Consider the following 15,398-nt stretch of genomic DNA (forward strand, 5'->3'; position numbering starts at 1 on the left):
TAGATGCTTAGAAGAAAAAGAACACCAATTCAATTTTAATAGGTGTGAAAATAAAAATAAATTAAGTCTCTATGTAATTTAATTAAAATCCATATGTTTTGCTATGCTGTGATGTTATTCCTCCTATTTAGCATTTGTAGTCATTGCTTTTGTAGTCTATAGATTCTCTATTGCAATTACTTTTGGTGGTGGCATTTAGGTTTTCTGGAAAAACAAAACATTTTATACAATCAAAATTACAGTTTATTTTAAATAAATAAATTGTGATATTTAATATGTAATTGTATATAGCATTCTGTACTTGTATTTTGATAATAGTTATGTATAATAATCATACAGCAGTCATTGTCTCTCTTTACTCCAGATGCAGAGTCGGTGTTAGGATAGGGGCTATTGATACTTTAACTTATCACATGAGAGCAGATACAGCGGAAGTCTGTTCAGAGGAGATTACAACCTACCATTCATTCAGTGATGCAACTACTGACATAAGGACTAAGCCATTATTCTATTATCTTACATTAATTACATGTGTAATCATTTCAGCAACAGCTACTGAATGATTCCCTTGTGTAGTTTCCAACCCTTGAAAATATTTTATACACATTTAACCTCCGGAGCACAAAGCAAGAAAGAAATAAAAGGCTCATAAGTAATTTTTACACCTGAAATTGATGTAGTCAGGGCCATATTCCTTATTTAGAATTATTGGTCGACGGCTACATGAGGCTGCTTGGAGTCAGTCACAGGGAACAGGTCCTGCTCGGCAGACCTGGTTCCTGCAGATCAATTGATGAGCCTGGGTCCTTTGTATATTGGACCGGAGTCTGGGAAAGACTGGCCGGCTGCTTGATCCATTTCTCTGAGCTATGCCTCCCAAACCCCTGTTTGGCTCTACCAAGATGGATACGGACTGCCTGGAGACATCTCTCCAGCCCTTCCTCTCTTTCCGGCAGCCACAAATAATGGCTGCTCATGTTGAGTGCAGGTGACATTTCACAAACTATAGACTTATAAGAATATGCGACATATAAAGGTGCATAAATGTGAATATATGCAGAAGACATGTTATGTGGCTATAATAAAATGTTTTCTCTAATTTCATTAAAAAATTATCAAAAATATAAATACAAGTGGAAGTTACCATGCTGGGAATTGTTCATGTAGTGTTCAACCTTACTGTGTTACTGTGGTCATAATGTAATAAAGTGGTCTCTCTAAAGGCTGAAATATGTCCATTGTCATCCTCTTCAATGTCCATAACCACTAAGCTTAATGTGTGTCCCATTGTCGCCTACTGCAGGTCACATAAATCTTGCCGTGCCTGTAGTCTACCTTGCCTGCAAGAGGATTTATATCCCCTGATGTAATTTGTTTTTTCATGTGTCTTCCTTCAACTACATCCGAACATCCCCTTCCCCATGGAAGAAGCTCTGAGTCCCAGGTAACAGTGCATTAGTGGCTTGGTCAGGCAGGAGCCAGGCAGCGTACTCTCTTTTTCCTCCTGTCTTGTAGAATGGGGAATTCTCCGGAGGGGAGCTGGCTCAGTCCAAGTGGTTGCTTAATTAAAGCAACAGCCTGGCCGTCTACAACAATAGGTCTTCCACCTTTACCACTGTGTTGCAGGGCCTTAAGAAGAAGAGAGTGAGACAGGTTGACAAGGATGTTGGCATCTGCATGGCCTGGTACTAATGTAAGTTTTTTTACGGGAGAAAGTTGATTTGACTCTCTGACATCCATAGACATCTCAATGACAGAAACATTGCTCAGTGTATAGATGAATATACCAACATTTTAGTCACTGACTCCTTAACCATTATATATATGTATATTATGTAAAGTGTTTAGTATGGGGATCACTAGGATGTTCTCTGTGTTATGTATATTAATCACTGGGATGCTCTCTGTATTGTATATTGGTCACTAGGATGCACTTTGTATTGTATATAAGGCACCAGGATGCCTTCTAAATTGTATTTCATTCACTAAGATGCTCTCTGTGTTGTATAACAATCTTCAATTTGATACCGGGGCCACAATAAAATAAATACACCCTCAACTGGTCTGAATTCCACCAAACAAGTATCTGGACTGCGTAGTGGGGTGGCCCCGGTACCCAATTTGATACCGGGGCCACAATAAAATAAATACACCCTCAACTGGTCTGAATTCCACCCAACAAGTATCTGGACTGCGTAGTGGGGTGGCCCCGGTACCCAATTTGATACCGGGGCCACAATACCTCCTCCAAGTTCCAAGTGTAGTGTTTATAACATCTTAACACTACACTAATTCTGGCACGTCAAAACCTCTTGTTTTAAATAATGACAGGGCATTTAACTTTTGATTTAATTTATTGAATTTGTTGACATTTTCTTTTACTTTTTGAACATGGCAAACGACTGTTGAATGGTCACATAATGCCAAAAAAATAGTTGCAAGATGGAATTGTCCTTGGGCTCTCCCACCCACCCTTATGTTGTTGAAATAGGACATGCACACTTTAACAAACCAATCATTTCAGCGACAGGGCCTACCAAACAACTGTGGCTGTAATGATTGGTTTGTTTGGGCCCCCACACCAATAAAACAATTCATCTCTCCCTGTACAAACTAAACAGGCTCTACTGAGGAAAGATGTCGTCCTCATCCTCAACCTCTGATTCCTCTCCCCCTACAGTGTGTACTTCCTCCTCCTCACACATTATCAATTCGTCCCCGCTGGACTCCACAACCACAGTCCCTCTGTACTGTCTGGAGGGCAGTGCTGTACTTCATTGAGGAATTGATTATTCATTTTTATAAACATCATTTTTTCAACGTTGTGAGGAAGCAACCTCCTTCGCCGCTCACTGACCAGGTTCCCCGCTGCACTAAAAACTCTTTCCGAGTACACACTGGAGGGGGGACAACTCAGTTAAAAAATAGAGCCAGTTTGTACAGGGGCTTCCAAACTGCCTTTTGGAGTTCTACCACGCCACTACCTCTAGTTAATTTAGATTGCAAGGCTTGTAAATATAAATACTTTGAAGATAAAAAAAGCAGGCTGCACAGACTGTGGAGCTAGAAAGTGAAATTAAATGGACCACGTTACTTTGGTGGCTATCTATGCCCCCCCCCCCCCCCGCCCTACACTTGTAGTTGAATATAAATAAAGCAGCCTGCATAGACTGTAGAACTAGAAATTCAAATATATAAAGAAATGGACAAAGGCAGTTTGGTATCTGTCTGCATCAGATCCCCTCTCCACTAGGAGTAAAACAGAAAACTTTTCAGCCGTTATATAATCTAGAATATAAATAGAAATTGAGAAAGGCAATTTGGTATCTGTCTGCATCATAATCATCAACATCCTCCTCAGCGCCAGCTACATAAATATCTTCCTCCCAGTGTACAACATTCACACCTTCATTAGCCAAATCTGTAACTGGACTGTGGCTGATCCTTCCAGCATATGCAGAGGGCGTGCTGCAAATGCTGGATGGAGTCACCTCTTCCCGTACAGTGATGGGAAGGTCAGGGTTCACAACCAACAACACCCTTTGACTCGCCTTGGGGATTTGTGATGTCATCTGTTTAGAAGGCAGAGTTCTTTGCTGTTTTGTTGTTGTTGCTGACAGCATAACTCTCTTCAATTTTTTGTAGTGGGGGGGGGGAGGAGGGCTTAGATCCTTGCGTGAAGCTGGACCACTAGTCATGAACACGGGCCAGGGCCTAAGCCGTTCCTTGCCACTACGTGTCGTAAATGGCATATTGCCAACTTTACGTTTCTCCTCAGATGATTTTAAGTTTCTCTTTTTGCTATTTTTTGAGAACTTGGGCTTTTTGGATTTTACATGCCCTGTACTAGGAGATTGGGCATCGGGCTTGCCAGACGACGTTGATGGCATTTCATCGTCTATGTCATGACTAGTGGCAGCAGCTTCAGCATTAGGAGGAAGTGGGTCTTGATCTTTCCCTACTTTATCCTCCAAATTTTGGTTTTCCATTATATGTAGCACAAGAGAGCGTATCCCTAAGCCACACACACTCGGCAAAGCCTTTAAAAATTATATGCGGCACAGGAGAGTACCACTGGACTTATACTGCTGAATCAGTGAACTTTGTAATAGCAGTACCACTGGACTTATACACTGCTGAATCAGTGAACTTTGTAATAGCAGTACCACTGGACTTATACACTGCTGAATCAGGGAACTGTGTAATAGCAGTACCACTGGACTTATACACTGCTGAATCAGTGAACTTTGTAATAGCCGTACCACTGAACTTATACACTGCTGAATCAGTGAACTTTGTAATAGCAGTACTACTGGACTTTTACTGCTGAATGTGTGAACTTGGTAATATTGCAGTACCAATGGGCTTATATACTGCTGGATTGGCTTTGCAAATTTGGTTATAATTATTATTTTTTTTTTTTTATAACTTTTTTCTTTAAAAAAAAACTTGGGAATAATGGGGAAATAACTATGCCCTTAGAAGCACAGAGCACAGGACACAGCACCACTGGACTGAACAGGACACAGCGCAGGACCCAGCAGCACTACTGAACTCAGCAGGACAGAGCACAGGACACAGCACCACTGGACTGATACTGCAGAATGTGTGAACTTTGTAATATTGCAGAACCACTGGACTTTTACTGCTGAATGTGTGAACTTGGTAATATTGCAGTACCAATGGGCTTATACTGCAGGATTGGTTGTGCAAATTTTGTTGTAATTAAAAAAAAATGTAATTAGTTTTTTGTATTTTTTTTAAATAACTTATTTTTATTTTTTTAAACACTTTGGAATATTGGGGAAATAACTATGCCCTTAGAAGCACAGAGCACAGGACACAGCACCACTGGACTGAACAGGACACAGCACAGGACCCAGCAGCACCACTGACCTCAGAAGGACAGAGCACAGGACACAGCACCACTGGACTGAGCACAGCACAGCACAGCACAGCACAGAACTTAACTGAACAGCACAGAACTTAACTGAACAGCACGAGATATAGCAGGACAGAGGACCGCCTAACACACCCTCCCTCTACCCTGATCAATGCCCGAGTGAAGAGGGCGGCGACTAGCGGGGAATTTATAGGATCCGAGTATCGCGAGATCCGACAACGGGATTATGAGTCAGAGCCTCAGTTTCAGATTTGAATTTGGCGCCAATACCCGGATCTGTCTCGGATCCGACTCGGATCCGCAACGTTCGGGTGGGCTCGGATTTCATAAATCCGAGTGCGCTCATCTCTAATATATATATATATATATATATATATATATATATATATATATATATCACTAGAATGCTCTCTGCATTGCATGGTGGTCAGGATACAGTCAGTATTTTGTATCGCTCAGTAGGTTGCTCTCTGTATTGTATGATGGTCAAAATTACGCTCTGTGTATTGTATGGTGGTCACTAGGGGGCTCTCTGTATTGTATATAGGTCTTCTGTAGTTATGTATAGTTTAGTTGTGTGGAGCCATAGTTCTACAGAAGTTTTAGTTATACACTCTCATTAAATTTAAGACAAGTACTAATTATGGATGGGGCAAGTGGGGGAGTTTTAAAAGTGCAAATGTGACCGTAGACAAAAGTGACACCGTACAGGTATTATACTGATTACGCTAAAGTTGAATGAAATATAGATATGTCAGCCAAGACACAGAGCTGGAGAGAGTGCTCCTATTATCCACTTGCTGTGGCTTGGAAACCCTTCTCCATTCCAGTACATGCTAAGTTCTACCATTTCACTAACTCTACAAATGTATTTAATATCTTCTCCTTTTGTTTTTCAAAGTACGATAAATATACTTTTGCTAATGGTATGTAATACTACTACACAAACACTGTTCTCTCTATGCACATCTAGAAATATATCTTCACTTGTCAGTCTTCTATCCCCATCATTCACAATATTATCTTTTGCTACTGCCTTAACTAGTATTAACATACAATATTGCACAAAACATTTTCCATACTGACATTCGATTCCTCTAATCAACAGACATTTCTCTTGTTTGTTTTAACAATATTTCCAGTAGTTGCTTATCAAACCTAAATATGTAAAAAAGTGCAACAAATGTTATAAATAGAAATTAATTGAATACTGTGGGCCTGATTTAGCAAGGCACGTATCTGCCGATTGTGAGTGTATCATACACAAAATCAATCTGCACAGGGGATACATCTGTGATGACAGACCAGTCCACTGCGTCTGAGAATGCAAAGGACCTAAACTACAGCCTACGATTTTGGGGAATGTACAGGGTGGGGACGCGGCATTTGCTGTAGTCAGTGTACAGTAAGGGCATGCCAAACTCAAGTGCATGCAGCCACGTCCGAGTCAAAGTCTGAGCATCTCAAAGTTACTAGTTTTTTTTTTATCTCTTGCTCCAGCTAAAGGGCTAGTTTAGTAGTGATAACAGTTTTGTTGCATGCTATAACGTGTGTTTGCAATAACGTGCAAAACAAAAAAATTATTTTATGCTCAGTAGACATTAACAACATTCTAATAAATGTATTTCAGGAAAAAGAAATGTAAAAACAACAACACTATTCTTTTTAACTGTTTTATCATTAATGCCTATATTATTAGGCAGTAGACAGTAGACAGCAGACTATACAATAGTGCCCAATGTCAAGCAGCAACTGCAACGGCCAGTATAGTATTAGGAGGCACAAAAAGGGGCATAGATGCAAGGGAAGAAGGTGCCACTATATAAATCGTTGGTAAGTCCTCATCTTGAATACAAAATACAGTTCTGGGCACCACTCAATAAAAAAAGACATTTTGGAACTAGAAAGGGTTCAGTGAAGGGCGATAAAATTGATAAAGGGTATGGAGTCATTAAGTTATGAGGAAAGGTTAGCCAGTTTAGGCATGTTTATTTTAGAAAAGAGGCGTCTAAGAGGAGATATGATTACTATGTACAAATACATTAAGGGTCAATACAGAGAACTTTCATGGGAACTTTTGACCCCAAGGACTATACACAGGACACGTGGTCACCCCCTAAGGTTAGAGGAAAGGATGTTTCACAACCAGCAAAGGAAGGGGTTCTTTACAGTAAGGGCAGTCAAGATATGGAATTCCATTCCAGGGAAAGAGGTTTGTTCAAGAAAGGGTTAGACAAAATATTAGCGGAAGAGAGTATCCAGGGTAGTGGATCCAGGTAAAAAAAGGACTGCAATATTGGGCCTGAAGGGATTTTTCCCGATTAAAACAGATTGGTGGCTGCTTCATCTGGATCAATTTCAAATATAAGAGAGGGATCGCAGGAGATCCAAAATAGGTTGAACTTGATGGACTGGTGTCTTTTTTCAACCTCATAAACTATGTTACTATGTTTCTATGTATTAACAGGTGGCATTAATTAAAAGAAAATTCCTATATTTTTTTTGTGAAGTTATGATCCACATAGGTATTGAATGTATCCTGCAGTGTCTTGTGTAGTAGAGCACAGCAGACCTGCCCCTGATTTCAAAAGCACACGTATCTTGAGGTCCAGGCTTTGATGAATTTGAGAGTATGCAACCCCTAAATACGTGCATATAATACTAAATGTAGTTTGGGCTCAGAATACGTGTCTTGATGAATCAGGCCTTGTATGTGTTACATGCCTTGAGTATTGTAAACTTCTGCCTGTAGATATGATTACACACTACATCCTACAATTCAATTATCTCAAGCATAGGCAATGTTAGAGAAAGAATGATATTGCTAGTTGATATAAACTTGACTGGGATATAGGGAACCTGTATCTCTTAGGACTGTTAATGCAAAATATTATTAGCATTACTGATACTTTTCTACTTATGAAAATCAAATTAATTACTGTCATAATAAAGTTTGACAGCCAAGGAGGCAGCTTGGGGTTAGATTAGTAGAGAAAGAAAGAAGTGAAATGCAATACAGCTATTATGCTGGAAAATGGTGTTAAGATTCAAAATATTGGTATGGGGATCAATAATTTCTAGTTAAACTTCTGGATTCATGTCTCAGTAGTAAGTACATTAATTGGTTTCACCAACCTTTTCTCCAGTTTCACAGCCCTTTATATAAAATCATTAAACATATAAATCAACTTCACCTAAATTCAAACCTCTAGAAAGGGGCATAACTACTGCGATAACAGTACAGCACAGCAGTAGGGGAATCGGTAATGTGTGGCAATCCACCCCAGAGACGCCTACACTTCTCTTTTGAGTATGCACGGGGAACAGGCATATTGGGTTTAATTTCCACTGTGATATTTCTTAAGAACTGAAATAACAAATGTGTCTTCTCTACGCAAACATTGCCCTTGTACATGATCAGAAGAGCAGAGCATGGGCCTCTGGAGCGGTAAGTATATATGCATTGCTGGACACTAGAAAACAATTTAACTTTGGGTCCACGTGTTTGCAAGTTACCCCTCGGCTGCTATATCACTTAATTATGAAAAAATACATCAATTAGCATTTGCAAAGCAGCATCAGTAGCTTTTAGTTTTTTTAGTAGATTATATACAAGAAAGATAATTATGTCAAATTCTGTTAAATTAAGTCAAATTGTATATGAATATTGCCTGATTCCAGGATCTGAACAATTGTATGAAGTAAATCTCGAATTGGTTGAAGTTTTGAATGAACTCAGCCCATCAGAATGCAGAATGACTGCATGGTCAAATTCCATAGCTAGGAACAGGAAATGAATTAGAAGAGGAAATTATGTCAGCAGATTTACTTCGCACAAAATGACCATTTTGCAAGCACTAAAATTATATTTGCTTTTAATAAAAAAGCAGAAACAATGGTGATAGAATAATTAAATTACCAGTGAATCAGATTGTGGTGGCTATGTTCATCTTTACAGCATATAGGTGGTCAGATTGTGCTTTGATTTTCACACACGGGGGCTCTTTCAGAGGTGGACGCATATGTGCCTTTGGCCTACGTTAGAAAAATGGACAAAATAAAAAAATTATTAGATGCAACACTTGTGTCGCATCTTGCGATCTGAACAACTCAAACACAATATTACTTACATCAGCATACTAGTGTCTGCATGTAAGCCTGATGGAAGTGTAACAAACACAAGCATTTAATGTAAGATAAACATGTTTGAATACATTACTATGTGTGTACAAATAGGGTAATGCGGTCAGATACACAAGAGGGAATTTGGTTTGAAAAAGATTGAAGACCACACATATGTTGTCTTTCAATTGCCCTTCCTGCGACAACAGGCTAATTAAGCAATGCAAATAGACGGCTGCTAATTAATTTAATTGCCGGATCTAATAATCCCATAGATTGTAAAATTGCCAGCAGGGCCTTCTCATCTCTTTGTCTGTTTTACCCAGTATTGTCTATTACGATGTTTGTCCCAAATTGTAAATCGATACGGAATTTGCTGGCGCATTATGAATAAATATTGATGATGATGATAGCTGCAATGTTAATAAATTAAATATTATAAGACGGACTTTAATCTGTCATCAGAAGCAGCTAGATAGCGCTGCTGCTAGACATCGTCATTGTTACGTACATTTACACTAGTCCTGCAGTATGCGCAAGAGATATGCCTCATTGACAGCATATCTGCATCTGCATCCATGTTGAATTTAGTTACAAATAAGTGAACAAGTCATTACTGTACCCAAGCTGCACCTATCTATTCCTTTCCTGCCCTGTACTGCCTCTGCACGTGTAAAAAGTCACAAATCAAAGATACACAAAAAATTTCACATGGACATATGCATACTTTTTTTTTGTGCTCATGTGCAGAACAAAAATGCATATCTTAAGCAAACAAAACAGATGCATATCCAATTGTACATGAGGCCCATAGTGAGCATTGATATCTAAAGATAGACACAGTAGTGAATAAAACAACCAACAGTAACACCATACCACTCAGTCAATCACAATGCACACAGCAGAAACTTAACATGTACTGTTGCTACTACTGTACAAACTAGATGGGGCAGTTCTTGGATGGTTCTTGGCAGCAGGAGACCTACTGAGCAGTAGGCTATAAGAAGAATGTGGGTATTTACCACTTTTATTTCAGGCTGCTATTACTGGTTATGGACTACCATGGCAACCACTGTCACATGGCATATAATGTAGTGAGCAGAGAGGCTTCGGAATGCCCCACTGAGCTCTGTCTGCACTATGAGGTCCTCCTTCTTCCCTCTCTGCCATCACATGATGTGTTGAGGGCTGTGAGCTTGTGTAGTGTCTGTCAGCCATTTTTGTTTGCCAACCAGAGAGCTTTTGAATAGGATAAAATGATTTGCAGCAGGATAGATAAGAAAATTAACAGATGCAAGCTTAAAAGGTACTTGATTTACTAATTTATAAAAACAAATCGTACATGTAGGATTGTTGATTTCCTTTGGATAAACAGTTTAAACCAGCATAAGCTTGGTGGTACAGAATTCTACCCACTTGGACTTAGGACAGTATTATCTGTGATGGTGGTCAAGAATTGTAAGTCAGTATGTTTAAATTGGTAACTGAATACCACCTCTTACCCCGCCAACCGCTCTTTCTCTGTTTCCATGTCCGGATCATCCGCCCTCCCTGTAGGAGTCCCTCAGGGCTCTGTTCTTGGCCCTCTACACTTCTCTACTACCTCCCTAGGTGCTCTCATCACTTCATTCAGTCTTCAGTATCACCTATACGCCAATGATATTCAACTTTACATCTCTTCTCCTAATCTTTCCCCCCCCCCTCCTCTCTCGTGTATCTGACTGCCTCTCTGCCATCTCCTCTTGGATGTCCTCACACTTTCTCAAAATTAACATTGCTAAAACCGAACTCATTGTTTTCCTTCCGTCTAAGTCCCCATCCCATCTGGATCTCTCCATCACTGTCAACAACTCCACTATCTCTTCTGTCCCCCAACTCTGCTGCCTGGGAGTCACTCCTCTCTCTCTTTTGCCCCCCACATTCAATCCCTTGCCCAATTCTGTCGCTTCCAACTTCGCAACATCGCCCGCATCCAGCCCTTCCTATCTCATAAAGCAACCAAAACTATTATCCACGCGCTTATCATTTTTACGGCTGGACTACTGTAACCTTCTCCTCACCGGCCTCCCCCACTCTCGCCTTGCCCCCCTTCATTCTATACGCAATGTGGCTGCGAGGCTTATCTTCCTTTCTCGCCGCACCTCCTGTGCTTCCCCTCTCTGCCTTGCCCTACACTGGCTCCCCTTCCCTTACAGAATCCTTTTTAAACTTCTTACCCTCAACTACAAGGCTCTCTCCCACTCCACTGCCCCTTATATCTCCAATCTCATCTCCATCCACACTCCCGTCCGGTCCCTGCGATCGGCCAAGACCGTCGCCTCTCCTCCACTCTGATCTCCTCATCCCATTCTAGAATTCAAGACTTCTCCCGAGCTGCCCCCCTGCACTGGAATGACCTCCCATGCTCCATCCGTTTGTCCCCTAACCTGTGCTCCTTCAAACGGGCACTCAAAACTCATCTCTTCCGTAAAGCCTACCAGCCTTCCACCTAACCCTCTCTCCATGCTCACTCTCTTCATTTAACTCCTCCTCAATAGTGGGAAGCGACTGCTCCCCTCCTCCGACTCCCTTTGTGCCTGCCGTCTGTCTACCCTCCCTATAGGATGTAAGCTCGTATGAGCAGGGCCCTTCTCCCTCCTGTCTACTTTCTCTTCTGCTCCAACTTCAATACATTTGCCTTGCCTGGAGCCTCTGAAGTCTTGGTATTACTTGTTTATTGTTCTGTACTTTTATTCCCTGTACTGTCCACTGTTTGTACTGTGTACGTTGCTGTGGAAACCTAGTGGTGCCTTATAAATAAACGATAATAATAATATTACCACATGCACAAGAATTATGTCACATGGCCCTTGTTGCTGGAGATAGTGGTTGGATGTGGAATGGAAATCATTTTGCTATTTTCAAGTACTAGTAAGTAGAGCTTACTTTGAATATACCTTACCCAGAAAGAGGAATGCAATACAAAGCACCTGGGGCTAATAACCAAATCTCCTCTCCAATACCCATTTTTTTGTGAACTTGTTTAACCACAGGCTCTACACTGCATGAACATAACTTCTTTGAGTTCAAATACAATAGCTAAAAGAAAAAAGAATACCACAAAACCTGGAGTCTGCTTCGAAAGTCTGGTGTTCACTGTTGCCCCTAGTGGTGGGGACAGACTTGGCTGCAGACTAACGGAGGGTCGTGAGATGGGTACCGGCTGCGGAGAACCCAGGAATGAGGTGTAATGGCAGACAGCGAATCCAGTAAACTAGCCGAGGTCAGAGGTCACTTGCAAGCAGGAATAGTTGGTATACACGCCAAAGGTCAGGGTCACAGGCACGGTAGCAAGATCCAAGGTACAGGCCGAAAGGTCAAGGGTCACTGGCAAACAGGCAGAGTCAAAAGTCCAGGCAGGGGTCATACACAAGAAATCAATCCACAGGTTGTCACCAACATGATACAGGAGCAGGTTAGCTGACAGGCAAACTGGACGCTATAACCGTCAGGGAGGCTAAGCCCTCCCTGCCTTATATACAGAAATTGGTCAATCAGGGCTCAGCCCTGTAATAAGCAACAGGCAGCACTACTTAATAGATAATGCTTAATTAGTCCGCAGGCTATACTTAGCGCATGCTCCCGGCTGCCGGGAGCAGCGCTTAAGACACTCGGCGTCCTTGGCAACAGTCGGGCCCGAGTAACCAGAAGTGACGCCCCGGTCGTCATGGCGCTGCGGCTCCTGACAAAGTGTAAATTCAAACTAGGTATTCCCTCTATGACAAAGCTCTATACAACATAAGGTCGCCTTTACTATAGATTCCCATCATGGGTGGAGGGAAGGGATTCAGTAACTTTCTCTGCTTCTGACAAATTCTACTTCTTATTCCACACACAGCTAAGTCTGAGTGTGGAACAAGATGTAGAAGTTGTCGGAGTTGGAGGCAGGGGCAGACCTAGACTTTTTTTTTGGGGGGTGGGGGGTGATTTAGCTTAGCCATGCCCCTCCATCATTCTGATTGGTTAGCCCCAGTACTACCCAAGTCCTCCCCCCCACTTTGATAAGAGCTGCCCGCTCTTCTGACCTCTTCCCCATTCCCCACCCCAAGGGCCACATGACATAATTCCATACTTACCAACTCTCCCGGAATGTACAGGAGACTTCAGAATTCTGGGTGGGTCTCACAGACTCCCGGGAGAGTGTGACAGTCTCCCGCATCTGCCCACTTCACAGGCAGAATTAAATAAAAAATGCAGCGATTCACCGGGAATTTGGCCCCAAAGTGACGCAATTTTCGGAGCCCCGCCCCCTGCACGCACACCTGCCCCCGCCAGCTCCCAGATCATGCTTGCCATAAGTTGGCAAGTATGCATAATTCTTTCCCAGAAAGTGGAGAATGCAATACAAAGTACCCAGGGCTGACAACCAAACCTCCTCCACAAGCCCCATTTTTCTGTGAACCTCTCTAACCTATGCTCTACAGCGAAGAGTCTAAAGAGACTATACAAATATACCTAATTTGAGTTCAAATACCATCTCTACAAAAAAAGACCTATAAGTGTAACATCAAACAAGGTATTCTCTCTAAGACAAAGCTTTATACGTAAGGTATTCATACCTTTTATATTTTTACTAAACCATTCCCTATTAATGTACTCACTCTTTGAAAAGAACCACTTATGTGTGCTCTGTATCTTTAAAACAGGTTAGGAACTCCTATATTTCAAAAAGGGAGCAGTAATAGTTACAAGATACGCCACCTACAGAGCAGACAATTCCCATTTTTATCTATATAAAAAATCATGACTTTAGAAAAAAGGGGAATAAAAGGCAATGCTTTTTTTAGCTATACCACCGTGTCTATCTTAAGATGCCAACTCAAAAATGGAGCATGCTCACAATGTATAAAAATCATAGCACAATCTTAGATCATTCTCACCACTAGCATGGCACACAGAGCAGATATAAAGCTGCTACGGTTGTCATATTAAAAAATCCCTGTGGCTGACAATGATAAGTTGAAAAAATACGTATTGCATTCACATTTTGTCCAATCTCCATTATATTAATCAACTGGAGAGAAATGTATAAAATAATTTTTAATTATGGATCATATCTGAATGAATGGTTATAGAATAAGGGTTTGATCAGGCAATCCTGAACACATGGACTGTTCATGATTCAAGAGACTGTTTGGAAAAAAATATGTTTAAACCAGTTCTTCAAAGACCATTAGCTAACCAGTTTAATCAGTCAATTATAGTATCATAATACGATTTTAGCCCCACTGAGCCAATAAAAGTCCTATGTATACTAAAGGTACAACCTAAAGTTTTTATTAAAAAGAACAAATAAATAAATAAAAGCTACTAAACTTTTCAGTAGCTAAACCTTTGAATACTTTGTCTTATGGAAAGTAGCTGTTTCTTTCTCTAATAGTAGAAATGAGTTCCAGTAACAAATCTATCAATAAATAATCTAATAAATAATTTACACCTCAATAAAGTCACTGCATATTTTATTCCATAAACAATGTCATTACCAATTGCAGATTTTGCTAATTAAACATGTCTGCAAAAAGTATTATTCAAAATATTATTATATTATTCAAAATAAGCTATACAAACTAGTTTTATTCCATACCTCATATTGTTAGTTTTGGTATTAAAAAAAAAAATAATTTGTATGCAAAACAGATTTTGTCCTGTTTCTAAATAACTACAAATACATTTCCATAGCCTGAATAAAAGATACTAATGCAAATTTGACTTACCAGCATCAAAAAGCATAACAATGGAAATTCAAAAGTAAGATTTCATGGTAGATTCATGCATAAAAAAGTGAAATCTCCAACATGAAATAATTTCTGTATAAATATCAGTGGCAGAAATATATCATTCACATTTCTTTACCAAGGAGAATGAATTAAAATGTTCTAAGCATATGACATGGGATCTCTAGGCAATAAATCCAAAGTCAAATCTTCTAGTTTATCGCAAGATTTGTATTCCACATTCAGGATGTTTGTATATTGAAATTGGCTTTTTCTTCCTCATTGTTGTGTTCCTTATCTGATTTAAATCCCAAACATTGTGTCTCTTTTCTGGGTTAGAGTACTCCAGAAAATGATGAATGCTGCATTGAAATCCACCCAGGAAAGGTTGTTTAAAAGTGTAAGAGGGCAGTGTTTGCTACCAAAGCTTACAGCTGTCTCTAGTACATATTGATGTAGGACTCGCAGTATAAGCTAAGGGAGGAGTTAAATTGTTCACATCAGCATGTACAGAGTAGATTAACCACTTCACACACTTGTGAATGAAGATATGCAAAATGAGAACAGGCACATACTGGAAATGCTTATTAAAAGCTGCATTGTCTTATATATTATACAAT

General features: G+C 40.3%; 1 long non-coding RNA gene across 1 annotated transcript in view; it reads right to left on the reverse strand.

Annotated features, from left to right (window-relative positions):
- The window catches only part of LOC142140299 (uncharacterized), a 30,983-nt gene extending 15,791 nt beyond the window's left edge, over window positions 1-15,192 (reverse strand). Inside the window, exons 1-2 of the long non-coding RNA XR_012688384.1 lie at window positions 14,779-15,192; window positions 8,823-8,938 (exon numbers count right to left, since the gene is read on the reverse strand). This is a non-coding gene — a long non-coding RNA (uncharacterized LOC142140299). The remainder of the gene's footprint in view (window positions 1-8,822; window positions 8,939-14,778) is intronic.
- Between the last annotated feature and the right edge of the window lie 206 nt (window positions 15,193-15,398).

This window comes from Mixophyes fleayi, chromosome 2, assembly GCF_038048845.1.
Source record: "Mixophyes fleayi isolate aMixFle1 chromosome 2, aMixFle1.hap1, whole genome shotgun sequence".
Lineage (NCBI taxonomy): Eukaryota > Metazoa > Chordata > Amphibia > Anura > Limnodynastidae > Mixophyes > Mixophyes fleayi.